The following is a 16,744-nucleotide window of genomic DNA, read 5'->3' as shown; positions in this document are numbered from 1 at the left end:
GCCACCTGTCCTGCAGAGCTCCATCCCTGCCATTCCCAATATCATTCGCTCCTGCCAGATTTACAAACTTGCTCTCTGCTCCATGTTGACATATAAAGAATTGTGCAAAAGTCTTAGGCACGTATATAGAGTTGCGAGAAAAAAATTGTGATCCCTTTGCAATTACCTAGTTTTCTGCATTAATTACTTATAATATGTGGTCTGGTCTTCATCTAAGTCATAATAATAGACAAACACAATCTACCTAAACTAATAACACACAAACTTTTCATGTCTTTATTCAACAGATTGTTTAATCATTCACAGTCCAGGCTGGAAAAAGTATGTGAACCCTTGTATTTAATAACTGGTAGAACCTCCTTTAGCAGCAATAACCTCCACCAAATGTTTCCTGTAGCTCAAACAAGAGGAATTCTGCAGATGCTGGAAATCAAGCAACACACATCAAAGTTGCTGGTGAACGCAGCAGGCCAGGCAGCATCTCTAGGAAGACGTACAGTCGACGTTTCAGGCCGAGACCCTGCGTCCTGAAACGTCGACTGTACCTCTTCCTAGAGATGTTGCCTGGCCTGCTGCGTTCACCAGCAACTTTGATGTGTGTTTCCTGTAGCTGCTGATCAGATTTGCACAATGGCGAGAGGAATTTTAGACCATTCGTCCATACAAAACTGTCTTAAGTTCATCAATATTTCTGGAATACAGTGCATGAACAGCTGCCTTTATGTCGTGCCACAGTATCTCAATTGGGTTAAAGTCTGGATTCTGACATGGCTATGCCAAAGCAGGAAATTTCTTTTTTTAAACCATTCTGTTGATTTTTTTTCTTGGGTTTTGGGTCATTGTCCTCTTGCATCATTGAACTTCTATTAAGCTTTACGTGACTGACTGCTACCCTGATATTCTCCTGTAAAATGGCTTGATACAATTCTGAATTCATCGTTCCCTCAAGCTGTCCAGGCCCTGAAGCAGCAAAACAGCCCCAAACCATGATGCTCCTTCCACCATGCTTCACAGTCGGGATGAGGTTTTGGTGTTGGTGTGCAGTGTCCTTTTCCCTCCAAATGTAGCAGTGTGCATTTCTGCCAAAAAAAAAATCAACTTTTGTCTCATCTGTCCACAGAACATCGTCCCAGAAGCGTTGTGGAACATTGAGCTGGTTTTCTGGAAACTTAAGACATACACCAATTTTTTTGTTTTAAGAGCAGTGTTTTCCTCTGTGGTGTCCTTCCACGGACACCATTCATTGTTTTTCTCATAGTGGACACATGAACAGAGACTTAAGTTCTAGAAGTTTCTGCAGGTCTTTTGCTGTTACCTTTGGATTCTTTTTCACCTCCTTCAACATTGCACGTTGTGCTCTTGGTGTGATCTTTGCTTGATGGCCACTCCAAGGAGAATAGCAACAATACTGAATTTACTCCATTTGCAGACAATTTCTCTTGTAGTGGACTGATGAATACTCAAGTCTTTAGAAATGATTTTGCAGCCTTTTCCAGCTTCATCCATCTCTACAGTTCTGATTGATTGAGGCATGGTGAACATAAACAGATCTTTCTTGAGGAGAGCCGGATCTGTTAGTAACCTGATTTTATGTGTCTTTTTTATAGGGCAGGGCACTTCTATAACACACACCTCCAATCTCATCTCATTGACTGGAACACCTGCCTCCAAATAGTATTTGTAGAAGGCATTACCCCAAAGGTTCACATACTCATTAGAACCTAGACTGTGATTGTTTAAAGGGTGTACTCAGTATTCATGTGAAGAAGTACAATTGTTTGCGTTTTATTAGTTTAGGCAGTTTGTGCTTGTCTATTATTGTGACTTAAATGACGATCAGACCACATTTTACGAGTAATTAATACAGAAAGCCAGATAGCCGCAAAGGGTTCACAAACTTTTTTTTGCAACCGTGTGCCTAAGACCTTTGCACAGTACTATAGTTCAACAGCACATTTACTGATGCATTGAAGTGATACGAGAAAAGTAATAGTTGATTTCAATTTTTTCTCTCTTTCTGCCTGAGCAATCATACTGCTGAAACTCGAGCCCCACATAATAAAAGGCTAGGTATATAATAAATTTTGTTTGAGATTTAGAAGAAATATTTACCTTTTGACTTGCATTACTTCTTGCCACTTGCATGTTTGTGCAGTTGTATTCTATTTAAAGGATTTCACTCGGGTTATAATATGCATAATATTCGCAATGCATTTTTGCAGGAAAAAGTTATTTACAACATTAAAAAAATCCTCTTTATAGCCACCAAAGAGCAGAGCGTCATTTTTTGCTCTAAAAATGTTATATTGTCAATTTACATGCTTAATCTATATAAACACATAGTAATTGTTGTGTTTTGAAGCAATGGAGACAATTTAGTGTTATGGTGACTGTTCCAATTGTTGTCAGGGACAGATATATTCTAGAGCTATACAACTAAGCAGCAGGCACATCAAACAATTTATGTAAGCTGTTTAAAAACAAATGAGTTGTTATTTTCAGTGGTCAGTTTTCAATTCAAAGAGAATTTTCTCCCAGGTGTTTAGGATGACTTGCTTCCATTCAGGTTTTTTTTAGGTTCTTGGGTGATTAGTGAGAACAGTGGCCTCTTCAGAGATGTGGTAGGAAGTAGCTGACAGGGCAGGCAGGCGTGGGGTTGTGCACTCCTCCTGTTACCGATGCGGGGCTTCTGTTGCATTTGTTCAGAAAATATTTATTTAGAAAATATTTATTTATTTTTTGAGATTCAGCACAGAACAATCCCTTCCGGCCCTTTGAGACACGCTGCCCTGCAACCTGGATTCAACCTAGCTTAATCACAGGCCGATTTACAATGACTAATTAACCTACCAAATTGTTTACCTTTGGTTGGTGGGAGGAAACGCAAGTGCTCACAGGGAGAGCATACAAACTCCTTATAAGCAAGGGTGGGATTATGAATTTAAAAAATGTTGTATAAAAGTGGCTTGTCCCATACTAAATAAGTTGAAGAATTCCCTATTTAAAAACAGAGATTGTCACAAAAGGTGGCTATTGAATGGGTCTTTAATGTCATTGAGACACTTTATTGAATACATGGCACAAAGAGCATATTTCCAAAGAGGAAAAGGCAACAGAGATTTAAACCTGGCACAGACCATTTTAGTTCTTCTGCTTGATGGAAATTCTGCAGGAGATTATAAATTTAAGTTGTTCCTGATGTACCACTCAGATTCAAGTCTTTGAAGGGAGATACTAAAGAACATCTGTGTGATTAGGTGATCAAGTAGCAGACTTGGTTGAAGAATCAGAAAGTACTTGGGGTATTCTAGGTCAGACAATATTTGCGGAGAGAGAAACAGTTAATGTGTCAGCTCAAGAATTCTGTATCGGAAACTGGTAGGTGAGAGGCATGGGAGCAGATAGCTGATCTTCTGGCAATGATCTTTGCATCATCAATGGGGAAGGGAGAACTTCTAGAGGATTGGAGGATTGCAGATGTTGTTCCCTTATTCAAGAAAGGGAATAGAGATAGCCCAGAAAATTATAGACCAGTGAGTCTTACTTCAATGGTTGGTAAGTTGATGGAGAAGATCTTGTGAGGCAGGATTTATGAACATTTGGAGAGGCATAATATGATTGTAATTTTTGAGGATGTGACTACACACATTGATGAAGGCAGAGCAGTAGATGTAGGGTATATGGATTTCAGCAAGGCATTTGATAAGGTATCCCATGCAAGGCTTATTGAGAAAGTAAGGAGGCAGGGGATCCAAGGGGACCTTGCTTTGTGGATCCAGAGCTGGCTTGCCCACAGAAGGCAAAGAGTGGTCGTACATTGGTCATATTTTGCATGGAGGTCAGTGACCAGTGGTGTGCCTCAGGGATCTGTTCTAGGACCCCTTCTCTTTGTGATTTTTATAAATGACTTGGATGAGGAAGTGGAGGGATGGGTTAGTAAATTTGCTGATGACACCAAGGTTGGAGGTATTGTGGATAGTGTGGAGGGCTGTCAGAGGTTACAGCGGGACATTGATAGGATGCAAAACTGGGCTGAGAAGTGGCAGATGAAGTTCAACCCAGATAAGTGTGAGGTGGTTCATTTTGGTAGGTCAAGTATGATGGCAGGATATAGGAAACTATCAATTTCCGCCTTAAATATATCCACGGATTTGGTTGTCATTGCAGTCTGTGGCAGAGCTTTCCGCAGATTCACTGACTAAAACAAATTCCTCCTTACCTCTGTTCTAAAAGGTCACTCCTCAATTTGGAGTACCCTCTAGTTTTGGACACCCCAACCATAGGAAACATCCTCTGCACATCCATCCTGTCCAGTCCTTTCAACATTTGGAGGGTTTCAATGAGATCGCTCAGCATTCTTCTAAATTCCAGTGAGTACAACCCAAAGGTGCCAAAAGCTCCTCGAATGTTAACCCCTTCATTCCTGGAATCATCCTCATGAACCTCCTCTGGACTCTCCAATGGCAGCACATCCTTTCTGAGATGTGGGGCCCAAAACTGTTGACAATACTCCCAAGTGCGGCTTGACGAGTGTCTCACAAAAGCTCAGTATTATCTCCTTGCTTTTATATTCTACTCCCCTTGAAATAAGTGCCAACATTACATTTGCCTTCTTTACCACAGACATAACCTGTAAATTAACCTTCTGGGAGTCTTGCACGAGGACTCCCAAGTCCCTCCGCACCTCTGATGTTTGAACCTTCTCCACATTTAGATAATAATCTCCACTATTGTTCCTTTTACCAAAATACATTATCGTACATTTCCCAACACTGTATTCCATCTGCCTCTTTTTGCCCATTCTTCCAATTTGTTTAAGTTCTGCTGCAATCACATAACTTCGTCAGCACTACCTACCCCTCCACCTTTCTTTGTATCATCTGTAAAGTTTGCCACAAAGCTATCAATTCTATTATCCAAATGACTGTCGTTGTGAAAAGTAGTGGTCCCAATACCGACCCTTGAGGAACATCACCAGTCACAGGCAGCCAAACAGAAAAGGCCCCCTTTGTTTCCATTCACTGCTTCCTGCCTGTCAGCCATTCCTCTACCCATGCCAGTATCTTTTCCTTGGTATTCTATCACTTATTTATCCCTCAATTAACATCAGCAGAACACATCATTTGCCACTTGTGCATGTCCCTGGCCCATTTTAAGAAGCCTCTAACTTACCTTGTGCATTTGGCCCTCTGTAAACTTGACAAAAGGAGATGACTTAATCAAGTCCTGTCTGCAAACAGCCGTAAACAAACAATTTCAGCAGCTAATCTTTGCCAACTGCCTAATGGCTGAAGCAGCTATCAAAATGTTAGCTTGTTTCTGAATAACTGTGATATTAAACTAGTAAAGCCTTTTAAATGTATTCAACCTATAACTTATAAAATAAAAAAGAATTTAAATGAACATTTAGAAATCATAAAATACTAACACCGTAGTTCCTCACAGCCATTCCTGTCACTGAAATCAGAAAAGAGCTCTAAGCCATGTCTGACTGGATGCCGATTGTTGGATGGATTTCCTCTCTATAGGCCATTAAGTATCATAACCATCAAGTGCCGTGTTGTATGACGTAGCAGTTATAGTAGTCATAGTCATACTTTATCGATCCCGAGGGAAATTGGTTTTTGTTACAGTTGCACCATAAGTAATTAAATAGTAATAAAACCATAAATAATTAAATAATAATGTGTAAATTATGCCAGGAAGTAAGTCCAGGACCAGCCTATTGGCTCAGGGTGTCTGACCCTCCAAGGGAGGAGTTGTAAAGTTTGATGGCCACAGGCAGGAATGACTTCCTATGACGCTCTGTGTTGCATCTCAGAGGAATGAGTCTCCGGCTGAATGTACTCCTGTGCCCAACCAGTACATTATGTAGTGGATGGGAGACTTTGTCCAAGATGGCCTGCAACTTGGACAGCATCCTCTTTTCAGACACCACCGTCAGAGAGTCCAGTTCCATCCCCACAACATCACTGGCCTTACGAATGAGTTTGTTGATTCTGTTGTGACTGTGATTGTTCTTGGCAAATATTTCTGCTGAGGTGGTTTGCCATTGTCTTCTTCTGGGCAGTGTCTTTACAAGACATGTGGAGACATATCTCCACCCTGCCAGCCCAGTTCCACATTCACTCGGAGGAAAAGTTGGGAACTTAATTTAACAGCTCATGAAATCTGCTGCTTCTTGACAACACAGCATTATCTTAATACTACCAGCCAATGTTTTAAGCTGTGCAGGTTAGCTTTAAGAATCCACACAAGCTGCTTGTGATCATGGTTCCTGCTGACATATCTGGCCAATAGACAACATGGTTACTACTGACGATACATGGCAATCACTCAAGTGAGCAGACAACAGGAAGTTGGTATGCTGTCTGCATTGAAATCAGTGTGTTTGGTTAACCATTCCTGCACCTGTTTTGTGGCTTTCCGAGTTAGCCCATGTTGTGTTTATCTGAGTACCTTTCTGTTCTCTAACTTGCTTAATTTATTTGGAAAAAATGCTGACAACATCAGGATTTAATCAACTATTAATTCTGCTGCTTGTCTTGAAATTGGTAGAGTTTTTTAAAGCTTTAATGTCATATTATGCACTCTTAGCTCATCCGTTTCTGTCAGTGTGCCACCTCATTGACAGATTGCTGTTAATGCATGTTGGGATACACAGCACATTCACATCAGGGCATCACTTTTGATGATAAATATGAGTGAAAGGACTGCCCTCAGCCCCAGATTTTGAAAGAGGTTGAATATTGACAATAAATAATTTCATGATCAGAACTTAACATAAATAACAAGACAAAACATTAAGAAAGTAATAATTGTTAACTTTCTTTCCCAAGATACTCAGAAATATCTCGAGATGTATTCTGGAGTGCATTCTAACTGGCTGCGTCACCCTCTGGTGTTGGGGTGTTGGGGCGTGGGGGGCTGCACAGGATTGAAATAAGCTGCAGAGAGTTTTAAATTTAGTCAGCTCTATCATGGGCACTAGCCTCTATAGTATCCAGGACAACTTAAAGAAGCATGCCTCAAAATGCGACGGCCTTCATTAAGGACCCTCGTCACATTTGAGGATGAATCTGTGGAATTCTCTGCCACAGGAAACAGTTGAGGCCAGTTCATTGGCTGTATTTAAGAGGGAGTTAAATATGGCCCTTGTGGCTAAAGGGATCAGGGGGTATGGAGAGAAAGCAGGTACAAGGTTCTGAGTTGGATGATCAGCCATGATCATACTGAATGGCGGTGCAGGTCGAAGGGCTGAATGGCCTACTCCTGCACCTATTTTCTATGTTTCTCAGTTTCTATGTCACCCAGAACATGCCCTCTCCTCATTGTTACCATTAGGGAGGAGGTACAGGAGCCTGAAGGAACATATTCAGTGATTCAGGAACATTTTCTTCTCCTCTACTGTCAGATTTCTGAATGGACATTGAATCCATGAACCTCACTACTTTTTAATTTCTGTTTTTGTACTTATTTAACTTTACTGTTACATATATATATATACATACTTACTGTAATTCAAGTTATTTTATATTATATATTGCATTATACTCCTGCTGCAAAGACAATAAATTTCATAACATATGCCTGTAATATTAAACCTGATTCGGATTATGATTTTTAAACTCATTTCTATTTGCAAGTCTGAATCTGAAATGAAACAGCATTTATTGATATATATTTTGTAGAGCTATCACAGTAAGCCTTACAGAAATGCATGTTTTATTTTGGTTAGTGATTGTTCAAATTGATTCACAGGAAACTATTAAAGCCTTAATGCAATTACAATTAAATGATGGTATCTATTATTGGAATCTCTGCTATTGGAAGATTAGTGAGTCTTTAGGAAGGTTTCATTGGGAATTCACTAACATGCCAACAGATTTCAGGAAGTACAAATATGAAGAAATAGTTGAAAACTATCGGAAGGTTCTAAAGTGAAACAATGGAAATGATTAACGTGATAGCAGCATTTTGGACGTAGTGCTGCAGCCTGATGACTTCATCATTCTCCACAAAGGCAGGTCAGTTGAGTCTTTTAGCAGCGGAAGATTTGGAGTATGGTTTATAATTAACTCATCACGATGCGCAGATACGGCGATTCTGTCTCAGTCCCGCTCAGCCGACATGGAACAATCTAGCGGTCATTTTATCCGCAGATGGAGTTTTCCACCATCATCCTGGCAGTGGTGTACATTCCACCTCTGGCCATCCTCAAGCAGGCACTGGCCGAGCTGAGCGATGTAATCAGCAGGCACGAAACGGCACACCCGGAAACCTTCTCTATCATTCTACAACCAGGCCAGCTTGAACAAGTCTCTGAACAACGATCACCAACATATCATCTGTGGAACCGGAGGAGTCAACACACTTGATCATTGTTATGCCACCATCATATGGGGTTCAGACGGATAATAAATCGGACTTAATTAAATTGTGGGGAAGGCTGGATGGGCTGAATGGATTAATTCTGCTCCTATGTGTTGTGGTCCATCTTACTGCAGGAAACAGGTGGAGAGGCAGCTACTAGTCTATCAAAAACGATAGTTCGTAACCCAGTATTTCGTTATGTCAGACAGGCTCTGTCCCCTATCGAGGGAGAGAGAATTTGCCCCTGCAACAGTGAGAGTGGAGACCAGCAACTCGCTGTTCCAATGTTACAATCTTCCACATCGCTTTGCTGAGTCCCCCTGACTTGAGGACCGACAGACTCTCGCACTCCATCAGGAAGAGAGGACGAGAGAGAGGGATCGCTTGAGTACAGAGGCCTTCCTCAAAGAGACGCACACACTGCCTGCTGCCTTGATGTTTCACTTGGTGAAATTGGTGAAGAAATGGGTCGTCTAGGGGGCCGCTCCCTGAAGGTGCACATCCTCCACGCTGTTCCCGGAGGTAGAGAAGCACCAGGCTGCACAACCGGTCTGAAAACCCACCGCTTGCAAAGAACCATAGTTTGAACTGTAGATCTGATAGAACCCCAACCACCTTGAAAAGAAAAGAAAGACACAAGTGAAGAAAAATAACCACGCCATGGACTAACTGGAAGAAGTCACGAGGGTCTGCAAAAACCACTGACACTACCTTCCCCAGCTTCCCCCACTGGTTCCTCAAACATAGAGACAATGAGTGAATAGGAGGGTAGAAGTTGGGACAAAGAGAACAGATTTTAGTAGAACATAAAAAGCTGGATAGGAAAAAAATAAAAAAAACACATCCATTGGATGCAAACAACAGGAATTCTGCAGATGCTGGAAATTCAAGCAACATACATCAAAGTTGCTGGTGAACGCAGCAGGCCAGGCAGCATCTATAGGAAGAGGCGCAGTCGACGTTTCAGGCCGAGACCCTTCGTCAGGACTAACTGAAGGAAGAAGGATGTTTGGTCTAACCATTGGATGTTGGTTAGATAGTCTGATAATTTAGAGATAGAAGAGGAATTGAGAGAGATGGTAAAGATAAAGAATTCTATATGCCCATGGAAATTTTCAGATGATATTGCACAGAGAAAATGAAGCAGTGTTCAGCTCACTTCATCATGTTGGCCAAAATCCCTCACCAAAACCTGTCCTGTCAGCCTGCGTTTGGCCATCTCCCTCTCCTCTCGCTAACGGAAGGTGCAGGGGTCCTGGGTCTCACTTTGGCAGGTTCGGGAGCAGTTGTTGCTCTGCGGCCATCGGGCTCCTGGACCAGTTTCACTCATCTCAGTGCTGAATGGACTACACAACCCATGGACTCACTTTTGGGGATTCTGCAGCTCATGTTTTTTTCAGTATTTGCATGATTTATTCTTTTTTTCCACACCTTGGATGTTTGTTGGTCTTAGTTGTGGATGGATTCTATTGTGTTTCTTTATTCTGTGTCTGCCTGCAAGAAGATGAATCTTAAGATTGTTTATGGTATCATCATGATCATCAGGTGCTGTGCCCAGTTTGAGCTTTGACTGTCATGGCCCACACACTCCTGTTTCAGGTCAAGTGGATCAATTCATTGGTATTCATTTCCAATTCTCTGGCTGCTGTCTCCATCATCATTTGTCTTTGTCTTCCTCTTGCTTTCTTCAGTTCAATCTTTCCCATAATTACCGTGCATTCTAACTCCTCTTTCCTAATCACATCTCCAATGAAGTTACGTTGCCTTTTCATGATCTCATACATTATTTCTCTTTTTGTGTTTGCTCTGTTCATGACATCCTCGTTATTCGTTTCATCCATGATATTCTTTGCATTCCCCTCAAAAACCACATCTCTGCTGTTTCAATTCATTTCCTCATGTTACTAGATATTGTCCAACATTCTGAGCCATATAACATAACTGGATAAACGTATCATTTCAGTACTCTGAGGCGGGTTGTCATGCCTAGTTTAGTATTGGTCAGTATACTCTTCATTCTCGTAAAGGTGTCTTTTGCCATCCCTATTCTTCTTTTGATGTCCATGTCGCACCTGCTATCTGATGTCACCCAGCTTCCTAAGTTATGTACTTGTACTTGTTTTATGTCTTCCCTGTTTATTCTCAGCCTGCAGATAGGATTCTCCTTCTTTTTGGATATCACCATACATTCTGTCTTTTTGCAATTGATAGATAGACCCATTTTTGCACTTTCTTCAACAACTATATCAATTAAGTTTTGTCGTTCTTCCTCCGTACTTGCAATTAACACAGTGTCATCTACATATTCAAAGATTCACAGATTCAACATTCAAAAAACTTTATTGTCATTCTAACCATACATCAGCTCTGCAGGGCAGAATGAGACAGCGTTTCGCAGGAGCAGTGCAATTATCTAAAATTATTGATGTTTTCACTGCCAACTTTGATTCCCAAGATGGCTCTTTTTTTTTGTAATATTGTTTCACTGTACACATTCAATAAATCAGGGGAGAAAACACACCCTTGTCTAATGCCTCTCTTGATTTTTGTAAACTGACTCACTTCTCCATCTACTCTTACAGTGACAGTTTGTTCCCAGTACAGATTTCTGATCAGGTGGAGGTCTTTTGAATATAGATCTAGAGTTTCCTGTAAAATATCGAATAACTTATTGTGCTTCACTTTATCAAATGCTTTTGCGTAGTCGATAAAACAAACAAATCTTTTTGCACTTGAAAAGCTCATTCTGATAGTATCCTTTACATCAATATTGCGTTTCCTGTACCTTTGTCTTTCACAAAGCCACATTGTTCTTTACCTATTTCAGCTTGTATCTTACTTTTAACTCTTGTTATCAAAATTCTTAGGAGTATCTTGGTGATATGACTCATTAAACTTATGGTCCTATGTAATTCACATCCTATTGCTCCAGGTTTCTTAGGAAGAGTGATAAATACAGATTTTTTCATCTCTTCTGGTATTATTCCAGTCTCATAAATGTCATTGATTAAATCAGTAAGTTTTTCAATTCCATAATCTTCAAGGGCGATAATTTGTTCTATTACTAATTCGTCAGGACCTCACATCAAAGTTGCTGGTGAACGCAGCAGGCCAGGCAGCATCTCTAGGAAGAATAACAGTCGACGTTTCAGGCCGGGACCCTTTGTCAGGACTAACTGAAGGAAGATCTAGTAAGAGATTTGAAAGTGGGAGGGGGAGAGGGAGATCCAAAATGATAGGAGGGGGAGGGATGGAGCCAAGAGCTGGACAGGTGATTGGCAAAAGGGATATGAGAGGATCATGGGACAGGAGGCCCAGGGAGAAGGAAAAGGGGGCGGGGGGGGCAACCTAGAGGATGGGCAAGGGGTATAGTCAGAGGGACAGAGGAAGAAAAAGGAGAGTGAGAGAAATAATGTGTGTAGATAAATAACGGATGGGGTACGAGGGGGAGGTGGGGCATTAGCGGAAGTTAGAGAAGTCAATGTTCATGCCATCAGGTTGGAGGCTACCCAGACGGAATATAAGATGTTGTTTCTTCATCGGGACCTGCTGCCTTTCCTTTCTTCATCTTATTTATTACATTACGAACTTCAGATTTTAAAATACTTGGACCTTCAATGTTTTTCTTAATTTCTGGTTTTTCACCTCGGTTGTCTTCAAACAATTCCTGTATATCCTCAGTCCATCTGTTCATAATCCCATCTTTTTCCATGATAATGGTACCGTCCTTTGCTTTCAAACATCCGCCTGAAGAACAGAGGAGCTTTTTACCAGTGATATTCTTGATTTGTTGGTGTAACCTTTTTGGATCAGTAATAGGGATTCTTCCTATTTGCTCACATTCCTGGTTTAACCATTCTTCTTTGGCTTTTTGACTTAAGCTTTTAACTTTTTTATCTAAGGATTTATATTCTATAGGATTTGCTTTCTTCCGTCTCCTTTCTTCCATTAGATTTTTGATTTCATCTGTCATCCATTTATTCTTTGTTCTTTTTTCTTTTTTAGGAATCACTGACTTTGCTGATTCTACCAAGGCATCTTTTAGAGAGTTGAATTTCATTTCTACATGGTTGCTATCATCTTCAACAGATTCTATTTCTAGACTTTGAAATCTATTCCTTACTTCAATTGTAAATTTTTGTCTTAAGTTTTCTTCTTTAATTAATTGCAAGCAGTCAAGGGATTGTTCAGGATTTTGCTTAGTTTTTAAAGTTTTACTTTTACATGACATACTATTGGGTTATGGTCACTATTACAGTCTGCACCTGGACATGTTTTGCGTTGAGTCACTGAGTTTCTAAATCTTTGGATAAAGTAAATTTGAGTTTGACCATGGCTTTCTTAGCAAATTACAACGGTGGTTTGCTATTGCCTACCGTTGGGCAAACTAAAGAAATCGCCAGTTCTCTTCCCAAATGTTCATCCGCCTATACTATAGCTGTTGACATTTGAGGTCCCAGCTCATCCCCCTTCTCCGTCATATGTTCAGTTACTGAACCTGCCGGATCTGCTGTTGGCCTTCGCTCGTATCCTGAGCAGGAACCCTTGCAAGTGCTACCGTTCCGGGTCAGAGCGGCCCTGGGAGCAATGAATGACTAAAGGGTAACTCCACTTTCCCCAAAGCTCTGAAAGTCCCCAGTCAGAGCCACATCATCGGTTGCAGTTTAGAGTCATACCCAGGACCTGTTTATGGTACACATACTTTGATAACAAAGAACTTTGGGACAGAATGTAGATGAGAAGTAGTTATATTCTGAAGATAGACTGGATCTGGGTGGAGATACGTCTCTACCAAAGGAGGTGTAAGGTGCTCCTTCCTCTGCTATCCTGCAGGTTGCCCTTGGGCAAGGTGTAGTCCCTGCTTAGCTTCCCCTCCCCCCCCCGATCAGGGTCATATGAAGCCATGGGAGCAGGTGGTGGATGGTCGTATGAGCAGCCGGTGCAGATCACAAGTCCTGGTTATGCGACTGCTGATTCCAGGCAGACAATCTCTGAAGAGTATTGATAATGGCTGGGGTCACCTGTCTTATAGAGACACTGCCCAGAAACAGATAATGGCAAACCACTTCTGTAGAAAAATTTGTCAAGAACAATCATGGCCATGGAAAGACCATGATAGACCATGTGATACAACACGGCACATAATGAACAAACGAATATGATAAAATAATATACTTGACATTTAACCATTAATTAATTGACGCCTAGCTGTCAGAGTGGCCTGACCTGTCCTAATTGAAAGGCTACATCTCGGAAGAGGACTGCCGTCTGCCAGCCATTCACACCTTAGTATGTCTCTGCTTCTGTTTGTGCATGATCAAACAGAGAAATCCGACACATACTGAAGGTTAGTGGCTGTTGCCAGCGACTGAGATTCCCCCCCCCCCCACCAATTCTTCCAGAGTACAGTGAGCTCAGACAAGAATGAGGGGGTATCTTATTGAAACTACTGAACGTTGAAAGGCCAGGTTAGAGAAGGACATATGAGGATGTTTCCAATAGTGTGAGAGTCTAGGACGAGAGGTCAGTGGCAGTAGATTCACCTTTACTCTTTCTGTAAACTGAGACAGTCGCTGCACTAACATAAAGCCAACATTTACAGCACTGAAACTCAGATTATCTAGCAGAGATTGAAGTGGATGAAGCACTTTCTGTACTTCCCAAATTCACACCCAAAGGGTCTCGGCCCAAAGCGTCGACTGTACTCTTTTCCATAGATGCTGCCTGGCCTGCTGAGCTCCTCCAGCATTTTGTGTGTGTTGCTCTGGATTTCCAGATTCTGCAGACTTTATCTTTTTTGTGAAAAAACAGCAGCCATCAACTTGCAATTATGGACCCCATACAGAATGGTCCATTTTTAGTAGTGATGGTACTGGGTTTGGCACTTCGTTCTTGGGAAGGACAATGAGACAGGATAATGAATGATTACAACATGTTATGTGCTACCAGCATTATTCTGCCTTGATATTGCTTTCACACATGCTATTAAGGCAACTTACTTAATTGCAAGATCTTGACCTCTTTCAAGTTGTTTATTTCTTGTTCTTTACATAATCTTACAGGATTCAAGATCAGAATCAGAATCAGGTTTAATATTACCAACACATGAGGTGAAATTTCTTTTTATGTGGCAGCAATACATAATAATAAAACCGAACTACAGTAAGTATATACTTCTTACTGTAATTCACAGTTTAGATTATATATACAGACTTATATATATAAAAATTAAATATGCAGGGCAAAAAAGTAGCAAAATGGTGTTCATGGGTTCAATGTCTATTCAGAAATCAGGTAAAACCATAATATACAGGAGCAGAAGTAGGCCATTCGGCTCATCGAGTCTGTTCTGCCATTCAGTCATGGGCTGGTCCAATTCTTCCAGTCATCCCCACTCCCCTGCCTTCTCCCCATACCCTTTGATGCCCTGGCTAATCAAGAACCTATCTATCTCTGCCTTAAATACTCCCAATGACTTGGCCTCCACAGCCACCGTGGCAACAAATTCCACAGATTTACCACCCTCTGACTAAAGTAATTTCTCTGCATCTCAGTTCTAAAAGGACGTCCTTCAATCCTGAAGTCGTGCCCTCTTGTCCTAGAATCCTCTATCATGGGAAATAACTTTGCCATATCTAATCTGTTCAGGCCTTTTAACATTTGGAATGTTCTATGAGATCCCCCCTCATTCTCCTGAACTCCAGGGAATGAAACCCAAGAGCTGCCAGACATTCCTCATGCAGTAACCCTTTCATTCCTGGAATCATTCTCATAAATCTTCTCTGAAACCTTTCCAATGTCAGGATATCCTTTCTAAAATAAGAAGCCCAAAACTGCACGCAATACTCCAAGTATGGTCTCACGTGTGTCTTATAGAGCCTCAACATCACATCCTGCTCTTATATTCTCTACCTCTAGAAATGAAAGCCAACATTGCATTTGCCTTCTTCACAAACAACTCAGCCTGGAGATTAACCTTTAGGGTATCTTGCACAAGGACTCTCAAGTCCCTTTGCATCTCTGCATTTTGAATTCTTTTCCCATCTAAATAATAGCCTGCCCGTTTATTTCTTCCACCAAAGTGCATGACCATACACTTTCCAACATTGTATTTCATTTGCCACTTCTTTGCCCATTCCCCCAAACTATCTAAGTCTCTCTGCAGATCCTCTCTTTCCTCAACACTACCCGTTTCTCTACCTATCTTTGTATCATCAACAAATTTAGCCACAAATCCATTAATACTGTAGTCCAAATCATTGAATCGTAAAAAGCAGCGGTTCCAACACCGATCCCTTGTGGAACTTCACTGGTACCCGGCAGCCAGCCTGAATAGGATCCCTTTTTCCCCACTCTCTGTTTTCTGCCAAACAGCCAATGCTCCAGATGGCAGAGAGGAAGAAGCCGTTCCTGAATTGTTGATTCATAATGGCTTAATGTTATTTCTAGTGCACGTGTAAAAGATTGTTACTCCTGATCCAATGCAGCACAAAAAAAAACACAATAAGATAAAGAACACAATAACAACAATAAAACACAATAAATAAGATAGTTATAGACATAGATTGATTGTATGTCCATAAAGTGATGCTAGGCACAGGAGTGTCTGTACATAAGGCGACTCTGACAGGAAATGATAACGTAGCGATGGTGGGTGTGTGCAGGGGTGGGTTACTGGGTGGAGGTGTTGATCAGCCTTACAGCTTGGGGAAAAGAACAATTTTTGTGTCTGGTGGTCCTGGCATGGATGCTACATAGCCTCTTTCCTGGTGGGAGTGGGGCAAACAGACATACATTAATCACCATCATTAAATTTGTGAATTAGCTTTTCTTTCTCTGGAAAATATAATGAATAATTGCAACAGCATTGTAAAAACACACCTGGGAAAACTGTAATTCTTTACTTAGAAATAGCAACTCATGTTGTTTGGTTGTATTGGTAAACCAAACACAGTTTTTACCTGTTAGTGTTACACATCACTATGCTAATAGATGGATGATTGTATTTCTAATTAACGCTCATCTGTATTGGCTAAGGTCTGATTAAAAATGGGTTATTTCCTGCTTTTTCACACCTATCTGATTTTTTTCTGTTCTTTGTACATCTTTCATTCTGATTTTCACTAGATTGTCATGAGGTAATTTTCTGCATTTTCTGTGACCAACTGGACAACACAAACACTTACGTCAGGATGCTGTTCATCGACTGTAGCTCAGCATTTAATACCATCATTCCCACAATCCTGATTGAGAAGTTGCAGAACCTGGGCCTCTGTACCTCCCTCTGCAATTGGATCCTCGACTTCCTAACCAAAAGACTACAATCTGTGCAGATTGGTGATAACATATTCTCCTCTCTGATGATCAACAC

This window comes from Mobula hypostoma, chromosome 6 (assembly GCF_963921235.1).
Source record: "Mobula hypostoma chromosome 6, sMobHyp1.1, whole genome shotgun sequence".
Taxonomy (NCBI): Eukaryota; Metazoa; Chordata; class Chondrichthyes; order Myliobatiformes; family Myliobatidae; genus Mobula; species Mobula hypostoma.
Note: the sequence above shows the minus strand (reverse complement) of the source record.